Consider the following 9617-nt stretch of genomic DNA (forward strand, 5'->3'; position numbering starts at 1 on the left):
GTGGTTTTGAGTGAGTTTCTTAATCCTGAGTTGTAATTTGATTGCACTGTGGTCTGAGAGACTGTTTGTTATGATTTCCACTCTTTCGCATTTGCTGAGGAGTGTTTTATTTCAATTATGTAGTCAATTTTAGAATAAGTGTGATGAGATGCTGAGAAGAATGTATATTTTGTTGATTTGTGGATGAGAGTTCTGTAGATGTCTATTAGGTCTGCTTGGTCCAGAGCTGAGTTCAAGTCCTGAATATCCTTGCTAATTTTCTGTCTCATTAATCTGTCTAATACTGACAGTGCGGTGTTAATGTCTCCCACTATTATTGTTTGGGAGTCTAGGTATTTTTGCAGGTCTCTAAGAACTTGCTTTATGAATCTGTGTCCTCCTGTATTGGGTGCATATGTATTTAGGATAGTTAGCTTTTCTTGCTGCATTGATCCCTTTACCATTATGTAATGCCCTTCTTTGTCTCTTTTGATCTTTGTTGGTTTAAAGTCTGTTTTATCAGAGATTAGGATTGCAACTCCTGCTTTTTTTTTTTCTTCCCATTTGCTTGGTAAATATTCCTCCATCCCTTTATTTTGAGCCTATGTGTATCTTTGCATGAGAGATTGGCATCCTGAATACAGCACACTGATGGGTCTTGACTCTTTATCCAATTTGCCAGTCTGTGTCTTTCAATTGGGGAATTTAGCCTGTTTACATTTAAGGTTAATAGTGTTATGTGTGAATTTGATCCTGTCATTGTGATGCTAGCTGGCTGTTTTGCCTGTTAGTTAATGCAGTTTCTTCACAGTGTCGATGTTCTTTACAATTCGTTGTGTTTTTGCAGTGGCTGGTACCGGCTGTTCCTTTCCATATTTAGTGCTTCTTGTCTGTAAAGGATTTTATTTCACCTTCACTTATGATGCTTAGTTTGTCTGGATATGAAATTCTGGGTTGAAAATTATTTTCTTCGAGAATGTTGAATATGGGCCCCCACTCTCTTCTGGCTTGTAGGGTTTCTGCAGAGAGATCCACCGTTAGTCTGATGGGCTTCCCTTTGTGGGTAACTAGACCTTTCTCTCTGGCTGCCCTTAATATTTTTTCATTCATTTCAACCTTGGTGAATCTGACTATTATGTGTCTTGAGGTTGCTCTTCTCAAGGAGTATCTTTGTGGTGTTCTCTGCATTTCCTGAATTTGAATGTTGGCTTATCTTGCCAGGTTAGTGAGGTTCTCCTGGATAATATCCTAAAGAGTGTTTTCCAACTTGGTTCCATTCTCCTGTCATTTTCAGGTACACCAATCAAATGTAGATTTGGTCTTTTCACATAGTCCCATATTTATTGGAGGCTTTGTTCACTTCTCTTTATTCTTTTTTCTCTAATCTTGTCTTCTTCTTTACTTCATTAAGTTGATCTTCAATCACTGATATCCTTTCTTCCACTTGATCAATTCAGCTATTGATACTTGTGTATTCTTCACGAAGTTCTCGTACTGTGTTTTTCAGCTCCATCAAGTCATTTATGTTCTTCTCTACCTTGGTTATTCTAGTCACCAATTTGACTAACCTTTTTCCCAAGGTTTTTAGCTTCCTTGCATTGGGTTAGAGTATGCTCCTTTACCTTGGAGGAGTTTGTTATTTCCCACCTTCTGAAGCCTACTTGTGTCAGTTCGTCGAACTCATTCTCTCTCCAGTTTTGTTCCTTTTCTGGTGAGGAGTTGTAATCCTTTGGAGGAGGAGAGGCATTCTTGTTTTTGGAATTTTCAGCCTTTTTGCACTGCTTTTTCCCCATCTTTGTGGATTTATCAACCTTTGGTCTTTGATGTTGGTGACCTTCGGATGGGGTCTTTGAGTGGATGTGCTAATGCTTTCTGTTTGTTTCTTTTCCTTCTAACAGTCAGGCCCCTCTGCTGCCAGTCTGCTGGAGTTTGCTGGAGGTCCACTCCCAACCCTGTTTGCCAGGGTATCTCCAGCGGAGGCTGCAGAGCAGCAAAGATTGCTGCCTGTTCTTCCCTCTGGAATCTTCAACCCAAAGGGGCACCTGCCAGATGCCAGCCAGAGCTCTCCTGTATGAAGTGTCTGTCGGCCTCTACTGGGAGTTGTCTCCCAGTTGGTATGCACAGGGATCAGGGACCCACTTGAGGAGGCAATCTGACCCTTAGCAGAGCTTGAACACTGTGCTGGGAGGTCTGCTGCTCTGCTCTCTTCAGAGCCATCAGGCAGGGACATTTAAGTCTGCTATAAGTCCCTGACTGGGGCTGCTGCCTTTTTTACAGAGATGCCCTGTCCAGAGAGGAGAAATCTGGCAGTCTGGCCACAGCAGCCTTGCTGAGCTGCAGTGGGCTCCCCCCATTTCAAACTTCCCAGAGGTGTTGTTTACACTGTGATCATAAAACCGCCTACTCAAGCCTCAGCAATGACGGATGCCACTATCCCCACCAAGCTCGAATATCCCAGGTGGATCTCAGATTGCTGCTGTGCTGGCAGCGAGAATTTCAAGCCAGTGGATCTTAGTTTCCTGGGCTCCGTGGTGGGACCCACCAAGCCAGACCAGTTGGCTCCCTGGCTTCAGCACCCCTTTCCAGGGAAGTGAACAGTTCTGTCTCACTGGCATTCCAGGCGCCACTGGGATATGGATTAAAAAAAAAAAAAAAAAAAAAAAGAGCTCCTGCAGCTGCTAGTTGGATATCTGCCCAATTAGCCACTCAGTTTTGTGCTTGAAACCCAGGGCCCTGGTGGGGTAGGCACCAGAGGGAATCTCCTGGTTTGTGGGTTGTGAAGACGGTGGGACAAGTGCAGTGTCTGTGCCAGAGTTCCTGAGGCTCAGACCCTCACGGCTTCCCTTGGGTAGAGGAGAAAATTCCCCGACCCCTTGCACTTCCTGGGTGAGGTGATGCCCCGCCCTGCTTTGGCTGGCCGTCCATGGGCTGCACCCACTGTCCAACCAGTGCCAGTGAGATGAACTGCATACCTCAGTTGGAAATGCAGAAATCACCCGCCTTCTGCGAGGATCTTGCTGGGAGCTGCAGACCAATGCCTATTTGGCCATCTTAAATCCTTAGAACTTTTTTAGAACATTTTTTCTTTTCAAGTTCTTTTGGAACTGTTTATACATTAATGTTTACACTTTTTCATGTCAACATTAGCATTTATTTAATATTATATTAGGCATTTTCTTCTGATAAATTCAACCTATTATACCTCCAATATGTTAGAATTCCATTTTCTTATTTCTTTTCTTTATTCTACTAATTTATTTTCAGATCTCTAATAACATTTGAGTCAATCTCTTTTCTTTCAAATTTTCAACTACATATTCCTTATTTTCAAAATACAATAGTGAATTATTGTATTCATCAGAATGTGTAAAGTATTGCTGCAAATACAAACAAGTCCCAAATATCAGTGGGCTGGAATAGTGTATAGAGTACCCTAGACAAAAGTAATGGCATCTTAGAAAAGGACTCCATTTTATATTTCCCAGTTCACTTTACCAACAAGCAGAAGATGGTTTGTTTAATAAATAACAACAAAAAAATTACTACCTCCAACCAGATAAAGACACAAACAAGCATACTCTTCCACTATCAGTTCTCACCGGAGGACTCTGTGGCTATAAAAGAACAAGCTGTCAGCAGCTCTAAACATTCACCCCAACTGATAAATGTCCCCCTGTCACCTGTGATAAGAACTTGGCATCTGTCACTGAAGGCTGTGCCACCTCAAAGACTCTTCCTCGCAAGACCCAGGGGCTGGACCAGGCTCAGACCACGACTCCTTTTGTCTTCTTCCCTCCCCCTGGGCTAGTTCGTTAACGCTCTCTCCTATCTCTCTTTCTCTTGATGCTAAATGTCACTTTGCTTGTTGTGGAATGCTTAATCCCTAACATTTATATATTGATTCAGCATATTATTATGTATGGTTTGTAATATTGTCTGACTTGTGGAGCATCTTCAGCCTGTGTGCCCGCACCTCTGATTGCTGAGTAAATGAGATGTAACAAGAACTGCTTCCTTGGGAACTCCATGTGGCTTGTGGCTTTTGTGATTGAATCACAATCAATAAAAGCTTGACATTGCGGAAAGACACAAACATGCGTGGACCTGGTTATCTCTAACTTTGCACCACTCATGACAAATGGGAAAGATTTATTTTTTTCTTATGCTACATGTCTATTTCAGCTTAGCTGTGGCTTTTGCTCCATATCATATTGACTCAGAGATGTGAACAGCAAAGCCCCCAGTATTTGGCATGTTGCCCGTTGCTATAGTAGAGAAAAGAGAACATGGCAAATCACAGATGCACTAGCTTTGAAATATTTCCACCTAGAGGTGATAAATATCATTGTTTCTCATATTTCCCCGACCAAAGCAAGACACGGAGGCCCCAGCTTGCCTAACTTCACAGAAGCAAGAGACTACATCCTGACCATGAGTCTGGAAGAGAAATTCCAGCACCAATGACAGCCATAGTCTGTCATTCCAGTTCATTGTTTGTACACACAAAACACACTCACCCTCTTCCCAAGGAAAACAACCCCAAGTTCCCATCCATAAAGCACAATCCATAAAGCCCAGGATTTCTGGGAGAAAAGAAAGAATGACATAAGAATTAAAAAGGCAATTTCCTTGCCTCCTCACCACATGCTCAATTTGTAATGGTGGAACAAGATTGCAGTAACCTCAACACACATGCCCAGTGTACAAAGGGAAGAACAGAAGCCACATAAAGATATCTTGGGATACAGCAATTTGAATTTCCCTTGGACATGTATTTTGAGGGCCTGCTACTTGGGGGGACAGGGAATGTTCCCTTCACAGACTCTGATTCTTGTTCCCGTGTATAACTCCTTTGTCTACTTTTCTTCATGGCTGTTTGCTCTCTCTGCCACCTGGAAAATTCTCCCTTTTGCAATATCCTGAACCTCACTGAATGTGGCCGTTGGGACACATGACCTTGCTGACGCCTGAGAGTTCTCCTCAGTTCACTTTCTGCCCCTAGGTATGTGGGGCGCCCTATGGGTCAGTTTAGGTCTCTAATAACCAATCTTGACAAATTTTGTGATTATTTTGGCAGTACAGTTATCTCGAATACTTAATAGGCACCTATCTGTGTGATTTCTATATACCAGTAGCCATATCTACTCCTCTTTTATTTTATTTTATTTTAATTCCTTTTTTTTTTTTTTTTGAGACAGGGTCTTGCTTTGTCACCCAGGTTGGAGTGCAGTATCTCAATCATCGTTCAGTGCAGCTGTGATCTCCTAGGCTCAAGGGATCTTCCTGCCTCAGCACCCCAATGTAGCTGAGACCACAGGTTCTCACCACCATACCTGGCGAATTTTTTGATTTTTTTGTAAAGACAGCCTCTCAATTTGTTGCCCAGGCTGATCTCCTGGGTTCAAGTGATCCTCCAGCCCCAGCCTCCTAAAGTGCTGAGATTACAGGTGTTCACCACCATGCCTGGCTCATCCCCATTTTTCAGACATACCTCTCAGAGTTACCAAGTGTCTTTGCTATTTTTCCCACCTCTCTGTCTTTCGATTTAATTACTGTCTCATGTAGCTTGAGCTTATTAGGTTTAGTGGAAAAGCTATACATTTAGACACTTTTCTCTGAGCTGCTGGATCAAATTGAAAGAATTTACTGGATGCTACATTTTAATTTTTTTTAAATTAGATGGAGTCTGGCTCTGTTGCCAGGCTGGAGTGCAGTAGCACGGTCTTGGCTCACTGCAACCTCTGCCTCCCGGATTCTAGCAATTCTCCTGCCTCAGCCTCCCGAATAGCTGGGATTACAGGTGTGTGCCACCATGCCGGGCTAATTTTTGTATTTTTGTTAGAGATGGGGTTTCACCATGTTTTCCAGACTAGTCTCGAACTCCTGACCTCAGGTGATCTACTGGCCTCAGCCTCCCAAAGTGCTGGGATTACAGGCGTGAGCCACCGCACCTGGCCCTTAATTAAATTTTTACTCTAAGACATTTGTTCAGAGGTATTTTTCACTGAGTTTAAAAGACATAGCTTTTATTTAATGCTTGCTACAAAGCTAAGATTTAAATACTATTTTTCATTTGAATATTTTAAAATATCACTGATAATGTTCAGGGTGAGACGTTATTCTCTTTATAACACTACAGGCCCCTAAATGTGTGGACTCTTTTGATTTCCTTTCATTCTTGTTTGCAAAATATTCAATTCTTTGCTGAACTCCTTCCTTTCCTTTCAGTATGCCTTGCCAAATACAGCAGCAACCCACTAATACTCTGTTTTCCAATACTTTCCACTTCGCAAGTTACTAGAGATGGAAAGTTTATGAAATATTTCACTACAGTTACTGGATCACCAAATTCCAGCCTTGGTCAACCATTTAATTTCTACCTACTATGCAACAATGTGTCCATACATTTTGAGTTTGTATTATGCCAAACTTTAGGTATAGTTAGGATTAAATTATGTCTACCCAAAATTCGTATGTTAAAGGCCTAACCCACAGTGCCTTAAGATGCACTAGGAGCTAGATTCTATTTAGAAATAGAATCATTGCGAGCTTAATTAGTGAAATAAAGATGATGCCATACTGATCCCTAATCTGATATGACTGGTGTTGTTATTAAAAGATGATATTTGGACATAGACAGGCACTCAGAGAAAATTCCATGTGAAGACGAAGGCAGATTGAATCACACAGTAGATGTCTAGGAAAGACAAAGATTTCCAGCAATCCACAGAACCTAGGGAGGAGTCCTGGAACAGATTATCTCTCACTACCTTCAGATGGAACCAACCCTGCCAACATCTTGTCTTGTACTTCTACCCTTCAGAACTGTGAAAGAATAAAATTCCTCCTATGTAAACTGCCCAGTTTGTGGAACTTTGTTATGCTAGTCCTCTAAACTAAGACAGGTACCGTTTTCTTTGAGTTAGTATAGACTAGACTATATTGATGCTGAAGTCATTAACACCTCCAATATCTCTTAGTGGGTTAAAACAATACAGTGTTTTTCTCACTCTTATTACATGTCAATCACAGGCAGTTGGGTGCTCTGCTCCATGACTTCTTGACTCAGAGACACAGTCAGCCAAGTCCTCACCAGCTGGAGCATTTCTGGTCTTTGGAGCAGGAGAAAGAACACAGCAAATTGTGCACCAGCTCTGAAAGTTTTCTGCCCAGAAGTGGGAGCACATTCCTTCTGCTTACATTTAACTGGCCAGAGCACATCACATGCCGTGCTTGAACAGGTAGGAAGAGAATGAATGTGTCAGTCAATATCACTAAAGACTTCTAAAAAAAACCTGTATTTCTGTCCGTCTTCTTGACTCCAACTACAGAAGAACCAGATGAGTAAGAAGTGCTCTGCAGAATTTTTTTTTTCATTGAAATTATTTTGAAAACTGTGCAAGTCTGATTCTTGGCTAATTGCATTCCAGTACATATGCCTTTAATTCAATTGGCACACACATCCCGCAGTACCATTACGTGTCAAGGACTACAGTGTGTGTTGTCATTTTACAGTCAAACAAGTGCAAATGTCTGTCCCAATTTTTGTAGAGGTGAAAACTTAGATTCAGAAAACTTCAATAACTCATCAAAGTTTAGAGTTCTGAATTCAAGTTCAGATATTTAGCCTTTTAATCTCATCCTCTTTAAATTCTCTTTTTTAAGTTTTATTTTAAGTTTAGGCACATAAGTGCAGGTTTGTTACATAGGTAAGCTTGTGTCATGGGTATTTGCTGTACAGATTATTTCCTCACTCAGGTATCAAGCCTAGTATCCTGTAGTTATTTTTCCTGATCCTCTCCCTCCTCCCACTTTCCACCCTACAAAAGGCCCCAGTGTGTGCTGTTCCCTTCTATATATCCATGCGTTCTCATCATTTAGCTACCACTTATAAGTGAAAACATACAGTATTTGGTTTTCTGTTCCTGCATTAGTTTGCGAAGGATAACACCCTTTGGCTCCATCCATGTCCCTGCAAAGGACATGATGTCATTCTTTTTTTATGGCTGCATGGTATTCTATTGTGCATACGCACAACATTTTCTTTAACCAGTCTACCATTGATGGGCATTTAGGTCCATCTATGTCTCTACTAGTGTGAATGGTGCTGCAATGAACATATGTGTGCATGTGTCTTTATAACAGAATTATTTATATTCCTTTGGGTATATATCCAGTAATGGAATTGCTGGGTCAAATGGTATGTGTGTATTTAGGCCTTTGAGGAATTGCCATGCTGTCTTCCACAATGGCTGAACTAATTTATACTCCCACCAACAGTGTATAAGCGTTCCTTTTTCTCCACAACCTCACCAGCATCTGCTATTTTTTTGACTTTTTAATAATAGTCATTCTGACTGGTGTTAGACAGTATCTCATTGTGGTTTTGATTTGCATTTATCTAATGATCAGTGATGCTGCTGATGCTCTTTAAATTCTACTTATCAATAGTGAAATACTGTCTCACGTGGTAGGTGACTCAATCATTTTATCAATGGTTTTATATAAGTGTTGGGGCTTTTCCATAAAGCCTATGCTCTTTCACTTATGTTGACAAAGACATCTATATGCTTCTATAATGAACTTTCCCTGCTGGAAGAATTACACCAATCTGTGAGGAGAAATACATTTTTTCTGGTTAATTTTTGGATTATTTTTTACAGTCCAGGATTTAAACCATCAAAGTATTTATACCATCAAACATACAAATTCAATGTTCATTTTAGAGTGTGCCTAGAAGTTAAATAATTTTAAACCAGGGGCCAGGAAAAGAAAAAAAATCTCCTTCCATTGAGAAGATTAAGTGAATGACAGGTCGTTTTCTACTTTGAAATTTAGGAGACCCGGGAAGTTACTTAAGTGCTTTCTGATTCTTTCAAAATATAATTAAGAAGTTTTTCAACTTTTATCTCTGATCCTAAAATTATGTTCCAATTAGAGGTCCTCAGTCTAGAGATAATGGGCTATTAATTGCCCTGAAATTCATTTTTATAAATATTTACATTGTTAAGGTAACTTTGCAATTACGTTCTAATAAATTATATGTTTGATTAGAGTTCAGGCTGCACAGAGCCAACTTTCTCCTTCACTTACAAGGTTTTAAAGGGACCTCATTATTTCTTCCCATGTGACAATGGCCATGGTGGCTCTCAAGAGTCCTATTGGGTTATGCTGTTGGTGTGCTTGAGCTCTTTAGGGATGCTTCTGAATCTTAATGTGTACATTGCTTTTGATATAGTGGAAAAATCCCGACTGTTCTATCAATATCTACAGGACAAAGCAGGGAGATACATGGATTGACAGATCAGCAAATGGGCAGAGCTGATCACCTGCCCTCAGGAGGAGTAAGGTCCACTGATCTCTGTGGTACCAAAGAAATGGTATATTTCCTGGAACATGCAAGAAATTTGCTTACATGTAAATGAGACAGTGAGATCCTGGAGGTAAACATTTTAACTTGAACTACAACATGGCATTGAAGGGTTACCAAGTAATGAATGCTGTGACTGAGGATAACTTTGGAGGCCTCCTGGACAAATGTCATTCTATAAGGCCACCTGCATTGACATTGATAATGTCTTGTCTGATTTATTTAATCCCTTCACATCTGTGGGGGAAAATCCAATCGCTGAAAGTCA

Source organism: Nomascus leucogenys, chromosome 17 (genome assembly GCF_006542625.1).
Source record: "Nomascus leucogenys isolate Asia chromosome 17, Asia_NLE_v1, whole genome shotgun sequence".
In the NCBI taxonomy this organism is placed as follows: domain Eukaryota; kingdom Metazoa; phylum Chordata; class Mammalia; order Primates; family Hylobatidae; genus Nomascus; species Nomascus leucogenys.